General features: G+C 41.7%; 1 protein-coding gene across 8 annotated transcripts in view; it reads left to right on the plus strand.

The window, feature by feature from the left end:
- GRM1 (glutamate metabotropic receptor 1) overlaps window positions 1–17,093 on the plus strand; it is a 183,362-nt gene that overhangs the window by 155,375 nt on the left and 10,894 nt on the right. The gene's annotated exons all lie outside the window — the stretch shown is intronic.

Below are 17,093 nucleotides of genomic sequence, written 5' to 3' on the forward strand. Positions count from 1 at the left end.
ACTCTCTTTGCCATCCTCTCTTGGTTTACCATAGTCTACTGAATAGTAAGGTATGTAACAGTTTTTCATCTCACATGTAGCAGAAAAGGTGAAAATAATCCTTTAGATTTAAGCCTTAGATTGATATTGACAAGCTGCTTCTTATTTTCTCTTCTGCTCTAAAGGCAGATCTGCACCCAACTCCCTCTGCTCCTGGGGCAGGTCAGGCAGAGTAGCAAGCTCCATTTGCAGCTTCTCCCATCTCTCTGTGCATATGATGGGAATCTCATGCCCCTAAGTGCAGTTGCTCTGCCTTATGTTCAAACTGAGGTGCTATTGCAGCCTTTTGGAAAAACAGACCAGAAATCTGTCTGAGTGGTTGTAAATAACATGTCCTTGTCTAAGGCCACTGGGGTGTGTGCAAAACCTGGGGATTGAATGTCAATTTTTAAAGTAGTGTTTTGTGATAGTCCTCATGATTGTGATCCAAAAGCACCCTTCATACTATCCGCTATGCTCTATTTAATATTCAGAATTGCAGTAGAAATCATCATTAGTGTAAACTTGTCCATATTCTCAAATGCAGTGTTGTGAAAGTTGCAGAAGTCAACTGATGGTGAAAATGAACTTGCACCCACATTTACTGAACCTGTTATTTTCCTTGCTAATAATTAAGAGCAGCCCAGCTGCAGCAGAGGGAGAGAGAATTGCTACTTCAAACAGCATCTCTCCATAAGCAGCTGTCTGAACATTTGCATTCTTTATTATCTTATTGCTTTTTAATCTTTAAAACACCATGGGGGGGTTAGATGTGAGCTTAGATTATTTTTGTTTTATTTTAGTATTATATTGTGTTAAAAAGGTATCAAAATAACAACAAAAAAAAAAAACAGTGAAGTCCACATTTCTGTGGTTCTTGATATAATTAGAATTCAGTTAATCTCCAGCTCTTTGGGATCTGTAGCTTTCTATGAGTCACCTAAGTTAGTTTTGATTCAGTTTGCTTAAGAACTGGGTTTGTGTGCCCTGAAGATGGAAGGGATGAGGATGAAGGTGATACCATAGAAAACCCAAGCTGTGATCAATTTAACCTTTATGCTGCTTCACTGTTTTTTATTTTGTTGCCAGGCAGGGGTGTGGAAGAGAAGTGAATGGAGATGTAAGTAACCCAAATATACAGCTCAGTGTGCCGCAGAAGTTATGATAAGACTGCCAGCTCCTGAGCTAGACAGAGAGGGAGCTGCCAGTGGCAGGCACCCCTGGAAGCCCCCCATGAAGGGAGACAGCCAAAAATCTATGCAGCTCAAGACCTTGTATTCCATGCAAACAGAAAGGCGGAGCCTGATCTACCTTCCTCTGACTATGGAAGTTGAATGGGCTCTTAGATGGCTGTAAGAAACTAGTGTGGTGCCTGCAGTGTAGTCTCTGACTAATGCTGATGGTATCTTTAAGATGGTGTCTGACAAAAAAAAGGGACTATTTATTTTTTATTTTATTTTTATTTTAGATCATAAGAACCTCAGTAACTAGTTCTTTGCTATGCATAGTGTTCTGCTTTCACCAGAAAATATGGTACTCCCAATGTTCCAAATGCAATTTATTTATAGTTCATGAGAAAATATTTCCTCCTGTTAAAAAACTGAGCACCCCTCTCAGCACTCTTGTCTTAAAAAACCAACAAGGCACACTTGAGCTTTTTAGCCATTTGTTGCATAATTTTAGTAAGAATTTCTTGATCTCTCTGTTGAGCCTGTGTGAGTGGTATGAAGCAAAAAGCCCTACATAGTTTTAAACTGCTCTTCTAAACTAAAATCTCATCACCTAGTTAATACGCTTTTTTTTTGTCTGAGGTCAAGCCTCTAGATCTTTTGCACAGCAAAATCCCAGCCTCTGACCTAAACTTCTTATGCAGTTACTACTATATTCTTCACCTAAACCAGCACAGATACAGAGGCATGCTAGGCTTACTGATAGAGGACAGCATATCTCTCTGTACATGGGCATGGGGAACTGAAAGCAGTGTAGTATGAAAACATGCAGCTTTGGAAATAAAGTCACAAGAGAGCACAAAGTAATTCCAGGGCTTTGGAGGGTATTTTAATTCCTAGCAGAGTCTATTGCAAAGCTTGTGAAAACATTGTACTGACATCGATAAAGAGCTGTGATTCTCTGACAAAACCAGGAAGGAAAAAGTGGAATTTGCTGGAGCCTTTGAAGCACCTGGATAACTCAAATGTACAGTCAGGTCCTTCCTGAAACAGGACTTGAAACTACTGGAACATGCTAAAGGCACACAGGAATAGCCTCCAAGCTGATTTTTAACTTTTTTTTAAAAAAAAAAAAAAAAAAAAATTCCTATCAAAATCTGGGATTTATTTGCCAGTTTTTCAGCAATTCAGATCCCTGGGTATGTTGCTTTGCTTCTTAATTCTGTAATTGTCTCTTCTTATGGCAGCATTTTTCTGTCTGTGAGTGGCCAGCAGTGTTTTACTCAAAGGATTTCCAGCTGTCTTGCAACAACTTTCCAGCCAGTTTCTTGTTATCTCTCCTCTCTCTTACTAGCTTACTTTTCTTTTCCTACTTTTCAATCTTCATTCCTTTTTCTTTCTGTGTCAAAGCTCCCCTCTGCTAATCCAGTGAATTCCAATTCCTAAACAGAAAAGTGGCATACATCTAAATTAAATTGGTGTGCAGATATAGAGTTAAATTGAGTTAGTTTTAAAAAATGGAAGCTACTTTACATTTACAAGGGCAAGTCAAACTCATATAAGCCTTGATAAAGCGCTCACATGCAGTGTTGTGCTGTTAGTTTAACTAGTGTAGCTTGGGGACTAGAGCAAGCCAAGCTACTCTTCTTTTCTCCTTCCTGAAATAAAGTAAAAAAATTAACCAGGGAGGACTATGAATAAGGGATCTATCAGTGAATTCAAAATCTTCAGCTACATCTGGTGCTGATACAGAAAGTTCTCTTGAAAAATGTCTGTCCCAGCTGCATTTTCAACAGTTTCAATGAAAATAAATTGTTTAGTAATGCTGGTCTTCACTTAAATAAAAAAGAATTTATTGGTTTTTTGAACTCTGAAGATGTTATGTACAATCACGAGGGTTTGAACTGTATCTTGGTTGAATTAAACTATGAGAAATTACAGCCAGCACTGTTTTAAATAGAGATGGTTGGGAACTTTCCAGTAGAATGTTTTCCATCAAGAAATTCTGACCTCTCAAAATGTTTCAGAGAATTTGGCTCAGATGGTAGGGATCCTTTCTGGGCCAGGGTGACTTTCTTTTTTTCCCATGGAGGGATGCAGGCATTGGGAAAGTTTGAGGGAACTTTGCTCCAACAGCCATTAGGTAAGGAACTCAGGTTAAGAGCATCTCCTTCACTTCCCAGGTGAACGTTCTGTAACTGAACTACTCACTGTTCCAGAGCAGGTCTTATCCTTTCTCTCTTTTTGTTGACCAGCAATGTGTCCTCGAACAGATTAAAAAATTCTGATGCAAACCCTAGAGAAATACTTTGTATTATTCCATGAGAGAGCTTGAATCTGAGTCTGAGAGATCCCTTGCGACTATCTGCAGTACTGAGCTACTGTCAGTCTCTCCCTCTTGTCAAATTAATATTTAAATACGTATAAAAAATGGAACAGCTCCATCAGGAGAGATGGAGAGAGTGATATCTGCCTTTATTAAGGCTTTGTGCGGACATTTATTGTTAGAGTTTGCTGCTTGATGACATTATGAGATCCTGGCTGTTAAAGAATGATGAAATAGCAGCGGTTTTTTGAGAGCCTGTTTAATATTTTTTTGTTATCTTCCCAGCTGTGAGATTTTAACTTTTGGATATGGATCCTGCTGTGATCATTAGTCTTTTTCTTGACCACAAATATTATTTTGGTCTATGAGGGTCTGCCTGTACAGAGCCTGTACACCACTTCCCTAAGGAAGCAGACCACTTTTCTGTACCACATACATGTCGTTGATAGAGTGACGCACTTCACTCGTAAGACAGAAATACCAATATGCTTATTGATATAAAACAGCAATTTAGAAAATATGATAGTAAATGTGACAGTGGTTTAACAAGACTCAGTGGCAAGGTACACTTGATTAGTTACTGCAGAGGACAGGATAAGACAAAACTGTCAGGGAGACCCTCCCATTGAGTCATGAAATTCAGAAACTGCATTCTCAGCTCCTTCTCAGAGGGGAGTTTAAGTGCAGCTGTATCCAGACTTAGCTTATGTGTAAAGGATAGTACGTGTATGTGTAAAGGATAGTACGTGTATACAATCAAAGCTTTATATCACTTAGCTAAGATTTCAGAGTTTCAGTGCACTTATTCCCGGTTGACTTACCAAGTACCTGATGCTATAAGGACTCTCTCAACCTCAAGAAGTAACCTTGAGAAGTGCTCCTGCTAAAGGAGAGATCCTGGTATGCAGCCTGCTGCTGTGAAGGAGAGCTCAGCAGGCCCTGGTTCTCTGGTATTTATGAAATAAGATAATTGACTCATAATCATATTTTCATACTGACTGCAGATGTTAGTTTCTTAACTTGACTTGAGTCAGACCTTGACCAGTACTGTGGTTAGGTGGGTAGATGCTCAAATTAGCCCTTGGCTATTGGTTTTTGTTTCCCCAAATTCACTTTGAGTTAGATGCAGCATCACAACTAGATTCATCCATTAAAACCACCACTGGTGGTTATCACTTGATCAGGGTTATACGAAATAAAGGAGAAGGGGAGAAATGGTTGCACGCTATAACAGTGCAGTAAAACTAACCAATGACATTGAAGATGCTGATCTTGAGGAGGTTTCAGGAAACACCTCCAGCCACTGCTTCAAATGGACTGCACTCAATGTGCAGGAGGCTGAAGCCAGGTCTATAGCCTGCAGTCTGCTGTGTTGCTTTTTATACTCCAGGCACACCTCAAATAGAGTTCAAGCCACACATCAAGGCTCAACTCTTTTCCTATGCTTCTTGTGGGCTGCATTGGCATGAGAAGGGTCAGTGCTGAGGGGGGACCAGAGGGCAAAAGTTCACTGTGCATTTTTTGGTAATTAGCTCCAGGTTTGGTAGTGATAGTTAGATGCTGCTTTAGTCTTCACATATAAATGATTTTAAATTTAGGGTTCAGACCCCATGTCTGGACACCATTTTAGTGCATTTTGAGTCAGAATAAGTAAGGATTTACTTGTCAGCATGAGTTGTGTAGCAAAACTTAGGTTGATAAGAAGGCCAAATAGCAAGAATCACTAACTGGCAAGGACTCCGCATTAATGCGTAAAACACCTGCTTCCCCCCTTGTAATTTTAATATATTTGTATTCAGTTATTTTTCCTCCAGCTGCCTGCCCTCAGGATGAATGACTGGTTTTAAATATTTCTAAATATGTGCTTTTTATTTACACTTATATCATGTTTTGGCAGTTCATGCCTCTAGCCTCCTCTCACAGGCACCCACTCTAAGTATTGACCCTGCTGTCACCTGGGCCAAGAATCTCTCAAAATGTCTTTAATAAAAAGCATCAGGCAACCCAACATAGAACCATAGAATCATAGAATAGTTAGAGTTGGAAAGGACCTTAAGATCATCTAGTTCCAAACCTCCTGCCATGAGCAGGGAAACCTTCCACTAAACCACCCAAGGCTCTGTTCAACCCGGACTTGAACACCGCCAGGGATGGAGCATTCACAACTTCCCTGACCAATCCATTCCAGTGCCTCACCACCCTAACGGGAAAGAAATTCTTCCTTATATATAACTTGAAGTTCCTCTGTTAAAGTTTGAACCCATTACTCCTTGTCCTATCACTACAGTCCCTAATGAAGAGTCCCTCCCCAGCATCCCTATAGGCCTCCTTCAGATACTGGAAGGCTGCTATGAGGTCTCCACGCAGCCTTCTCTTCTCCAGGCTGAACAGCCCCACCTTTCTCAGCCTGTCTTCATACGGGAGGTGCTCCAGTCCCCTGATCATCCTTGTGGCCCTCCTCTGGACTTGTTCCAACAGTTCCATGTCCTTTTTATGCTGAGGACACCAGAACTGCACACAATACTCCAGGTGAGGTCTCATAAGAGCAGAGTAGAGGGGCAGGATCACCTCCTTCGACCTGCTGGTCACGCTCCTTTTGATGCAGCCCAGGATACGGTTGGCTTTCTGGGCTGTGAGTGCACACTGCAGCCGGCTCATGTTCATTTTCTCATCAGCCAACACCCCCAAGTCCTTCTCCACAGGGCTGCTCTGAATCTCTTCTCTGCCCAACCTGTAGCTATGCCTGGGGATTGCTTCGACCCAGGTGTAGGACCTTGCACTTGTCATGGTTAAACTTCATGAGGTTGGCATCAGTCCACCTCACAAGCGTGTCAAGGTCCCTCTGGATGGCATCCCTTCCCTCCAGCGTATCAACCGAACCACACAGCTTGGTGTCATTGGCAAACTTGCTGAGGGCGCACTCAATCCCACTGTCCGTGTCAGCGACGAAGATGTTAAACAAGATCGGTCCCAACACCGATCCCTGAGGGACGCCACTTGTTACTGATCTCCAGCTGGACATTGAGCCATTGACCACAACTCTTTGTGTGCGGCCATCCAGCCAGTTCTTTATCCACCGAGTGGTCCATCCATCAAATTGATGTCGCTCCAATTTAGAGACAAGGATGTCGTGTGGGACAGTGTCGAATTTTTTTGCACAACTGTCAACTGCTCTATCCCTGTCCATCAGTTCCGTAGCCCCATCACAGAAGGCCACCAAATTGGTCAGGCAGGATTTCCCCTTAGTGAAGCCATGCTGGCTGTCACCAAACACCTTGTTGTTTTTCATGTGCCTTAGCATGCCTTCCAGGAGAATCTGCTCCAGGATTTTGCCAGGCACAGAGGTGAGACTGACTGGTCTGTAATTCCCTGGGTCCTCCCTTTTCCCCTTCTTGAAAATGGGGGTTATATTTCCCTTTTTCCAGTCATCGGGAACTTCACCTGACTGCCATGATTTTTCAAATATGATGGACAGTGGCTTAGCAACTTCATTCGCCAGTTCCTTCAGGACGTGTAGATGGATTTCATCAGGTCCCATGAACTTGTGCAACATCCCCTAGTACCTTTTCCCTGCTTCCTCTAGAGCACCCTGTTTCTGTTCTTCATTCTCTCACCCTCTGTACTAGGTCCCTACATAGTAGGTTTTTAACCTGTAGAAACACGTGTCTTTTGCTTACCAGGGCTTAGGGAACCATCTGCTTTTTTGTCTTGTCGGTTGTAAAATTATCTCCAGGTATTATTAAATTACTCTTTCTCTTTAAACTGACTTGCTGAGTTGCCATTTCATCTTGAGCAAGCTGTGCTGACATGCTGTTTTTTTCTGGGACTCATTAAACTTGGCTACTTGCAGTCCACAAAGGCTTTTGGGCTCCTCAGCTCCTTCATTTTCAAAGCCTCCCACAGACATGCAGTGAGGGGAATCTTAGCATAAGTAGGTCCAGAAGGCAGGACATTTTGTTTCACTGTTTTCTTGCGGTGGTGGGAGGAGGCAAACGCACAGTGCAGCATGGCAAGATCTGGAGCTTCCAGAAACGGAGAGTAAATGTTCAGCATGTTCAGCTGCAGTCATATAAACAGACCTTTTACAGCTTCTCACTAGATCTGACCTGAGTGCCTTGTCATAGGAAGAGAAGCTAAGAGTATTCTGCCTTTTTGCTCTCAAGTTATTACTCCATGTAGTCAATAGGCTATCTTTAAGCAGAGGAATATGCAGACAAGGGAAGAGCAGAGAGAAATGAGAAAAGAAGACAAAAAACAATTTTAATATAAGTAAAACAGTGGTTTTTGCCCTGAGCTCTGCACATTAAAGTATGTGAAATCGAACAAAAACAATCCCAACCTGGCACAGCTGCATAAGAAACATTTCACTCTGTCTGGCCAAAATGCATCAAGAGATCTGAAACAAGAAGATTTAATGGAAAGTGCAAGGAGGATTAATAATAGCTGGTCATAATTGTACCTTGTTGTATAAAAGTGAATATATTGCTAAAATCCTGAATTTCAGGACACAAGCTTTATCTGAGAAGTCTACAATATATTTAACTATCTTTTTTCATCCTAAATTGTGTCACCTAGCCTGCAGCATATAAGAATTATCTTTAAATACTTGTACAGATTACTGTCTAGTGTAGTTTTATCTTCTTACAGCATTGCCAAAACAGTATAGAGAAAATTGCTGAATCTAAAAAGAAATGGTAGACTAGCTTGTTTTGCAAATTAGAAGACTGATGCAGTAAGTGAGCTTCTCATGTCTCTTGGTAGTATTGCATACACAATAAGACAGCCCTTTATTTTTACCATTACAGACCTTGTGAAATACCAAATTCCAAGACACTTTCAAGAAGGCCCTTAAATCTGCTGGGCCTGCTCAGCCATCCTACTGAGATTTTCCCCAGATTGCAAAGGCATATTATGGAAGAGAGTTTTGAAAGAACAGAAATGTTTTAAGCTCCTGCGATTGAGAAATAATGTAATGATTAAAAAGAAAAATAAGATGGAGAGAAAAATTACAAAGGACAGGTTGTTTATTTAAATAATTTGTCATTGGATATGTGATCTCTCTATTAACCTGCGCAGTGCTGGTGCATGGCTTTGCAGCTGCCAGCTCCCCAGCAGGGCAAAGGGCTCCACAATCACAGAGCACTTGGATTGCCCTTGCGGCCCACCCATGGCATATCACGGAGTCTGCTACCTTCACAGTGCAGATGAAGATGTGGCAGCGTTGGTGTGGCTCCCTGGTGTCACTGCTGTCACAGGGAAGGTGGGTCACACCCTGTTCTGGCCCGACTCATCTCCCCATTGCAGCCCTCCCTGATGTTTGCCTAGCTTTGTTGTACAGTGTAGAACTTCACCCTTTTCTGAGGTTGCAGTGCATTTTTGGGAAAGCATCTTGTATGCTCACAAGGACAGTTGAAGGTTGTAATGCCAAACATCTCTCACAGCAGTTGGTATATTTGCTGGCTCTGCTGGGCTGTTTAATGGGCTTAAGCCATTAATGATTTTGTGAACACATAGCCCTGTGACAGGTAATAGCTCTTACCCAGTTCTTTCATGTATGTGATGTGAATTTCAAATAAGAAAATTCAGCACTCAGTCAAGCTGTTCAGTCCTTGTCAGTATATTGATTTAAGTGAATATTTAAAAGTCCCAGAAGACAGCTACATTTTTCCAAAAGGACGCTTACACTGATGTTGAAGAATTGGAAAGAAATACAAAATAAGGGAGTGTGAAACTTAATAATACTATAGCAATCTCTTCTGGGTTGTCTGTTAAATTTGAACTACATAATTCCATCTAATGTTGTCCTCTGTAGCCTTAAATTTGCATTTGCTGTAATAGATACGATGTAGTTCTGTCCCATGCACCAAAAAAAAAGCACAGAATAAGTGATAAATAACTCTATGTCACTTCCACTCTCACATTCTTTCTAGTTGTTTAAATGAATACTAAAAATCATATTTATTTAAAAACCATGCGTGGCAAATGTGTACACCAAATTGCGTATCTTGGTATATATATGCAAGATAACCAGTCTGGAGGTAGAAAATTTACCTTCATTTACCTTCTAAAATGAGAAATAAGGGGCAAGATTGCATAAGGCCCTGTAATTTTTCCTTGCAAATTATCCCAGTTTAAGGGAGTCCCAGCACGTGCATAACCAATCCCATGTCATTCCTAAAGCAAGCTAAGGAGAACGAGTGGGGACAGATATGACTGGGACGGTTGTCATCAAGTACAAGCCAAGAGGTCTGGCAGTTTAGGCTTATCCATCTGGGTTTCCTTCTGTGACCAAACAGAGGCTGCTTAAGACTATATTTAAGAGAAAGAAATTAGAACAACAATGAGGTTCTGCAGTGGCCCCCCCAGTAAGAACAATGGGAATAACCCCCCTGCACCCCCAGACAAAACCCAGGTTATACTGATACAGATTACAGGGCATAGTACTTTAACCCTAGGCACCCATCCAGACTCCTGCTTCTTTGTCACCAGTCTGAGCCACGATTTACTTGGGTGGTCCCTTTAGATGAAAGGGCTGTTGTGTAACATTAATATAATTTCCTCCCTTTCTCAGAAGTCCTCAATTTTGCCACTCTCCTCTCATGGATATTCACAGCCCTGTTTTCCATGAGGATTTTGACAAGACATAAACCCAAGGAATGGTCTCTTGAGTGCAGCCTGGTTCTTACCGAACGACTCCTGAAGAACTGTGTTTTACAGCTTCTTCTCTTGTTTTGCTCTTCTCAAGATGCTGAATCACAAAATGTTGTTTTACTTTGGAGCACTGCTGTAGCACCAGGCAGCCTTGTATAATGAGTCTCAATACTTAAACACAATGACACATAGATACACAATCCCATCAGAGGGGAGCTTTACAGTTTTGTACCACAATCTGTGCTTCCTGACTGCAGGGAAAAAAAGGCAGACCTACAGAAATCCTGGGGAAGGCTTGTATCGTCCTTGGCATAAAACACAGGAATAAGGACACCACTTGTAATTTAATTTCTTGCTTGACTGGATCACTTATTACATTTCCTTGTATTTTTGTATTTGTATATATTATTTATGTCATTTTTATTCTGAAACATAGTTATAATAATTCAGTTAGAATGAAAGAAAAATACACCAACTCAACAGTGAATGATACAAACAGTTGCATTCACATGTAGGTATAAGCAAGAGATGTTTATCTTCTTAGTGCCAAATTTCACATTGTTTTTGTTAGAATTCTCTCTGTGATAAAAATAAGGAAGAAATCTTCTCCTTTTAAGAGTGTCAGGTAAATGAGTAGGTGTTGAAGATTGCATCCACATAAGCATCTAAAAACCTGTATATTTCCCTGATTACACATATAAGTCAGACTCCAGTTCTCATAAGCATATACATAAAAAAATACCACTAATCCATGGTTGGGGGGGGTGTCAAAAATATAATTTTTAAATGCAGTTATTTATTTAATTCAGCATTTTCAAATGGGAATAGAACAAATAACTGAAATACAATTCTCCTAGAGACTACTTAAAGCTTTCTTTAAGTCAAGAATTCATTTTATCATCTTCCTGTCCTCAAAGGTGTGGTGTTTCAGCCCTGTGCCTCAGTTATTCACATCCTCTCAGCAGAAGCAAAGAGAGCTGTGGCATTTCACAAACACACAGTAATTCATGTACAAATACTTGATAGAACAAACACACAGGATATTTTGCAAGTGTTTACTCTGCAGGGATCTCTGAGCCATGTTGTGATTTCATACATCTTTGAGCTAATTTGGAGGTGAACAAAAATTTGGGCACTGACGGATATCAGGTGGTACTCTGGTATTTTCTACATAACGATAAAGCTAGAAAACAGCACAAGCACTATACACATCTATATACAGTTAATACAGAGGTTTGTTTTTTTCCTTAAATTAAGATGCAGTCTGAAAAATACTCTTGATTCATCTCAGCAATTCAGTGCAGTTACTAATGTGAAATGCAGAACTACTGCTAATTTATTTAATCCTTTTTCATGCTTAGGGACACACAGTCACATAAGAGCCCAAGAAGAGGACAGCACTCTTGGGTGTCACCTTTTGCACTGACGTGAAAGGCATCGCCCATTCTGGCTTATTCACTGAGTTTATCCCTGCCAGTGATGAGCACTCCCCTTTGCTCAGAAAAGTCCCACAAAACAAAACACTGCAAGACAAACTGCAGATGCTGCAAGAACAATGCAGCCTATTTCATAGGCAAATCACACCCGCACAGAGAGATAATGGGCCATCTCCGTTAAGGGGCTGTAGGCAGGTATGGTTTTCCATCCTGTTAGAAATTAAATTGTCTGAGCAGGGTTTTGCCGTGATAAAACAGTGTTAGTTTCAGTCCAGTATTGTAGTGGAGCAACTTTCTTTTCTTTATTTTTCTCTGTAGTGATTTAAGAGTTTGTTAAGAGAAGAGAAAGAAATTTCAAAATCTCCATCGTTTCCTGTTTGACTTAATCTTTTTTTTTTTTTTTTTTTTTTGGCTAGTATGGTTTAATGCTTTTTTCTCCTGTTTTCCTGTTTTCCATCTGCCCCAGGCATACTGAAAACCATTCATACGCAGGGCAGAGATCTGACCACATTCTTCTCTGGTCTCCCAGTTCTTAGCTCTCTGCTCCAATGACCCTGAATAGATTTGCCGATCAGCATTGCCAGATGTTTGTTTGGGGTTTCCAGATCCATATCTGGAAGTCTGCAAAACAGACTACAACAGATTTTATGTCCACACAGAAGCCGTCATCTGTCACATTGTCGCTAAATAATCATGGCCAACCACAGAAATTATGTTCTCTGCTATGCCAAAGGACTCTAAGAAATCACTTTAAGTGTGGGTTGAAAAGGCAAGTATATTGTATCAATAGAACATCTGCCTCCGCATTAAAGTTGTTAAAGACTATTTAATTTCGAAATAACAAGTCAGCTAATTCTTCAGAGCATATATGAGCTCTGGCATTCAGCCTCCTACACCTGACAAGCAAAAGTTAGAAGGCATTATCACTGTAAACAGCAAAATGTGCAGGCTAGAAGTAATCACACAATTTGTCACTTTAAAGCCCACTTGAAAAGCTCCAGGTTTCTTATTACTACATTATAAACAGTTTACCATTTCTAGCTCACTGCTTCAGTTATCTCACTTAAGCTGTTTTCCCTTCTCTGCTCTCTGGTTCTTCTTTTGTGGAGTGCAGGATGTGTTCTTCCACCCTATAAAATTAACCTTACAAGAGAGAAAAAAGTGAATTGTTGTCTGCTTGATTGTCCTTGAGCCAGATCTCAAGGTCACATAAAGACTAATGTCAGCACCAGAGAAGGTGTCCCTGCTGCCCCTGGTTTGAGGAACAGGGGTGAAAGTTGTCTGTTTCAGCAGCAAATCATTAGATTAGCTCATCTGTATTGCAGTGACACAGCTGGAGATGCCAAAGCTGATCTTTAACAAAAAAAGTGCCCCCGATATGATTCTATCAGGTTCTCACTCATAGATGGTTGCTGGCATCCGCAGTTTCAGTCTGATCAGTCCCAGAGAATCACAGGCTCAGTTTAAATCCCCATCTGCAAGCCACCTTCTACCTAGTATATCCTCCTTCTTTTTACCCAGCACTATTCATCTTTCCTTAGTGTGTTAAGGCCAGGAATGTCTGCTTCTGTAGCTTTCTTACTTAAAGCTCTTGTTAGTCTTTCTCTCTGCTTCCATGGAAAATGTTCTATTATGTTCTCTTCTGGCCATTTGTTTTCCTGAGACAAGCCAGGTCATTTCTGATAGTTCAGTTCAGCCTTTTTTTGGCTGGCTTGCAAGCCTTTCATTCCCAGATCAAGGCTTGTCTGGAAGTTGGTACTTACTCCATAGTATTCATATTTTTGCATCCTAAAGCCCCCCAAAACAACCAACTAACCAGACAGCCAGCAGCAAAATACCCAAGAAGGAACCAACCAAAGAAGGAAAGGCAAATCCCAGAGTCTGTGTGAGCAGTCATGGAGGGATTGTCTACTTTGAGCAGACAGATGGACTGACAAAGGGCTACGCTTGAAAGCATAGCCACAGCAGCACAGACAACAGCAGAAAGTGTGCAGCGAGCAGATTAGGCACACGGGTGGTGTTAATGCTGCTGAGCTGAGCCGTGGGCTGCAAGGGCTGGACCAGCTGGCATTAACCCACGGTGCCATGAGCACCCAGGGGCAGCCCACAAGAGGCTCAGATGTGCACAGTGTGGGCTCATGGGACTGTAGTGGGAGCTGACATGTTTGGGCAGTGGGAGCTTGCTTGTCTGGGCAGTTCAAGGGCATGTGGTGACAGGACAAGGGGGAATGGCTTTAAACCAGAGGAGAGATTTAGACTAGACATTAGGGAAAAATTCTTCATTTTGAGGGTGGTGACACCCTGGCACAGGTTGCCCAGAGAAGCTGTGGCTGCCCCATTCCTGGCAGTGTTAAAGGCCAGGTTGGATGGGCCTTTGAGCAACCTGGTCTAGTGGAAGGTGTCCCTGCCCATACAGGGGGTTGGAACTAGGTGGAATTTTAAGGCTCCTTCCAAAGCAAACCATTATATGATTCTCTGATACAGACTCCCACGGGGTACAAAGTATGGCCCTGAGCATCTTTGTTGTCCGCAGTCAGTGAGTCATCCTACCTCCTTTACTGTCTCATATCCTCTGAAACGTAAAGCTATATGCATTTCTTCATCCTTAGGGTTATATACGTTATCTCAAAAAATCTCTCCTGCCACCATCTTAGGCAGCCAAGAGATTTACCTGTGGCTACTTTGGCCTATCATAGCCTGTAAATTCACAAAAGCTCTAAGCTACCCTAAGCAAGAATTGACACACAAAGCCTTCCTTTACCCCATGCTGTCAGTTCACTTAGGCAGAGACAAGAGCCTAGACATCCATCCTGCGAACTGCCGCAGGGAACTGATAGTATTTTTTTATTCCCTTTCTTTCTCTAGTCTGGCTATGGCCCAGATTAGCCACCCCTGACATTCCCTGTCAGCTGACTGATCAATTAGACCAAGGTTTGTGCTGGCACGGAGGGGCAGGGGGAGCAGCAGGAGTGGGCAGCTGGGGAGGTGGGAGTGCTCCTCTGGGTGCACAACTGGCTCCTGATAGCCTGTGGTGACCTGAAATGTGGCCTTAGCTGCACTGTCCCAACCATGCAGCTCTAAGCTGGGTCTCTCTGGGACTATGTTCTCCTTGGTGACCATGACCCTTCAGCAGATGCTCACAACTCAACACAGAGCATGTGCTGTGAAATCCCTCCTGCTCCTCAGTCCTCCACTGATGATAATTACCTGTATGTCTCAGTCCGCCTGGCAAGCATGAATGACCCTATATACTCCTACTTCCAGTACTCTTTGCTCCACAGCTCTCAACGATTTGTCTCCAAATATGGCCACTGCACCATTGATTAGCATAATTAAGTTAAACTCAGAGCAATTATTTCCAACTATCACTTAGTCTGGAATTCAGGACCTGTGTTTTAAAAATAATTTTTTGCCAAAAACCTGTGCATCTTCCCAAATTCAGCTACTGGCTTAGTGAAATATATATCGCAGAAATCTTTTGTCACATAGGTCCTGGCTCACACAAAAGGTATTGAAAATTCAGCTCCTCTTCCTACAGGAAGAGGACAGGGCTTTGCTTCTTTTTATGTAAATATCTTTTGACCCAGCCATGACAACCATACATAAAACCTGACCTTTCAAGGACACAAGCATCAGAAGATGAACATGCTTCTGCCTAGGAAGGTGCTGGATCTAAAGGAGTAAGAGGACTTGGGTTGATTTGAGTTGAGCACTTCAGAATGGTGCATCAAAACCAGTTGACCTGGTTCTACATACAAAGTGTGCTTACCTCCCCAGTCACCTTTCAGACCGCCAGAGGGTTGAAGAGGTGAAAACCAGGCAAGAAATTTTGCGGTGTTGCTGAGCTGTTCGTTGGGAGTGCAGAGGGCTGTCAGTGTGAATGCTGGAGCAGGAGCTACTCTAGGATGTGATGGCAGTTTGCCACAGAGTACATGGCACAAGGATCCTCCTTTCCTGTGTTAGAGCTAGGGGTTATATGTAAGTTCTTAAAAACTAGGGGATGATTCAGGGCTATCACTCTAAGTTTCAGCATTACAACATCATCACTTCTCTTGAATTTTCTCCTCACCTTGCTTTCTTCTAAATGTTATTGATGGTCAGTTGTTTCAGATTGGATTGTATAAAATATGGGGCTGTGCTCTTCTATATGTTTTTGACTGTGTGGAATGTGAAAGCTTTTCTTACAGCTTGGACAGTGTCTAGTTTAGAAGATCTTTGACTGTGGCTTCAAATGATAGTAACACATTGTCATGTGCTTCAGTCATCTTAGACACCAGACAGATTCATTCAATTTGTGTCAGTCTGGGGAGTCTGGTTGAACAGGGAGGGTAATTTCAGGGCAGAAGGTGAACGTTTCTAGTTTCACAGTTGTTCAGATATAAATCACTACAGATACCAATTTACACTTCCCTACAATCCTGACACAGCTGTTTGCCTCGTGGGATGATTCATTTACACTTAAGAGAAAAAATAGTGGCAAGAGTGACTATTCCCTTAGATCCTTTATAATCTTCACTGCAGATTTCAACAGGCCTGCTACCTACCCTGTTCTGAAGGACTGGCTAGAAACATTTTTCATCTTCAAAGAACATGAAGTAAAGCAATTAACCACTTCTTTCAGGAACTCTCTGCAGTGCCACCCTGCTTCCTCTGCCAGACTCCCTGTTACTTCACCCAGGGGTTCATTAGAAAGCAGTTCAGACACTTTCATGATGGTACGCCAACTCCTTGTTCAAATGCACAGAAGATCTATCCTGCCTCTGGGCTTAAGATACAAATAACCACTCAGCAGGATTTGCCCTTGAGAAGACTGCCCCAAAAATGACCCCTTAATGCTTGTATTGTAAAGATGAGCTGGCTACGTGATTTTTTTGGTAACCAGAGAAATATATGTGAAGTGCCATCACTGCCTGCAAAGCTGGGAGGAAAAAGAATCCTAATTGTCACAAAATAGAAGAAAAAAAAAAAGAGAGGTACAGAGATCTGGGCACTAATTCTGAATTAAAGGCTCTGCAGTATTAGCACAGACTACTAGTAAGACAAAGCAAGTCTACAGGGATACTTCAAATGGAATGCTTCAAAAACATTTCTTATTATTATCATTATTTATGCAATTGACAATGATTTGACAATTGCAAAATAATTCACTGCATAATCAGCACATGCACTACATTTCCCATAACACTATAAATAACACTGTTCTACTGAAGCATGAACCTTGAGGTTTAGAGCTGATTTCTGTAGTGTATATGCTGTATATCACCACATGGGGATTGCTCTTGACCTTGCCCAAAAGTCAGACCGCTGCTTTGATGGAACTTGGCAGGGTTTTAACAACAGCCTCCCACAGAATGCAAAACAGCGAGGCATTTGGGGGATGCATACTCTATTATGTGTAATATCTCTGTTTGATTTTGGCTGAGGAGCAAAACTGCAGCCCACAGTAAGAAAAGAGTTTACTGTATTTTGAGCACGTTAGCAAGCATTTTGGAC

The sequence above is a fragment of the Pezoporus flaviventris genome, unplaced genomic scaffold (genome assembly GCF_033815535.1).
Source record: "Pezoporus flaviventris isolate CSIRO_AGI_PZ_B2104156 unplaced genomic scaffold, CSIRO_AGI_Pfla_v1 ptg000066l, whole genome shotgun sequence".
In the NCBI taxonomy this organism is placed as follows: domain Eukaryota; kingdom Metazoa; phylum Chordata; class Aves; order Psittaciformes; family Psittacidae; genus Pezoporus; species Pezoporus flaviventris.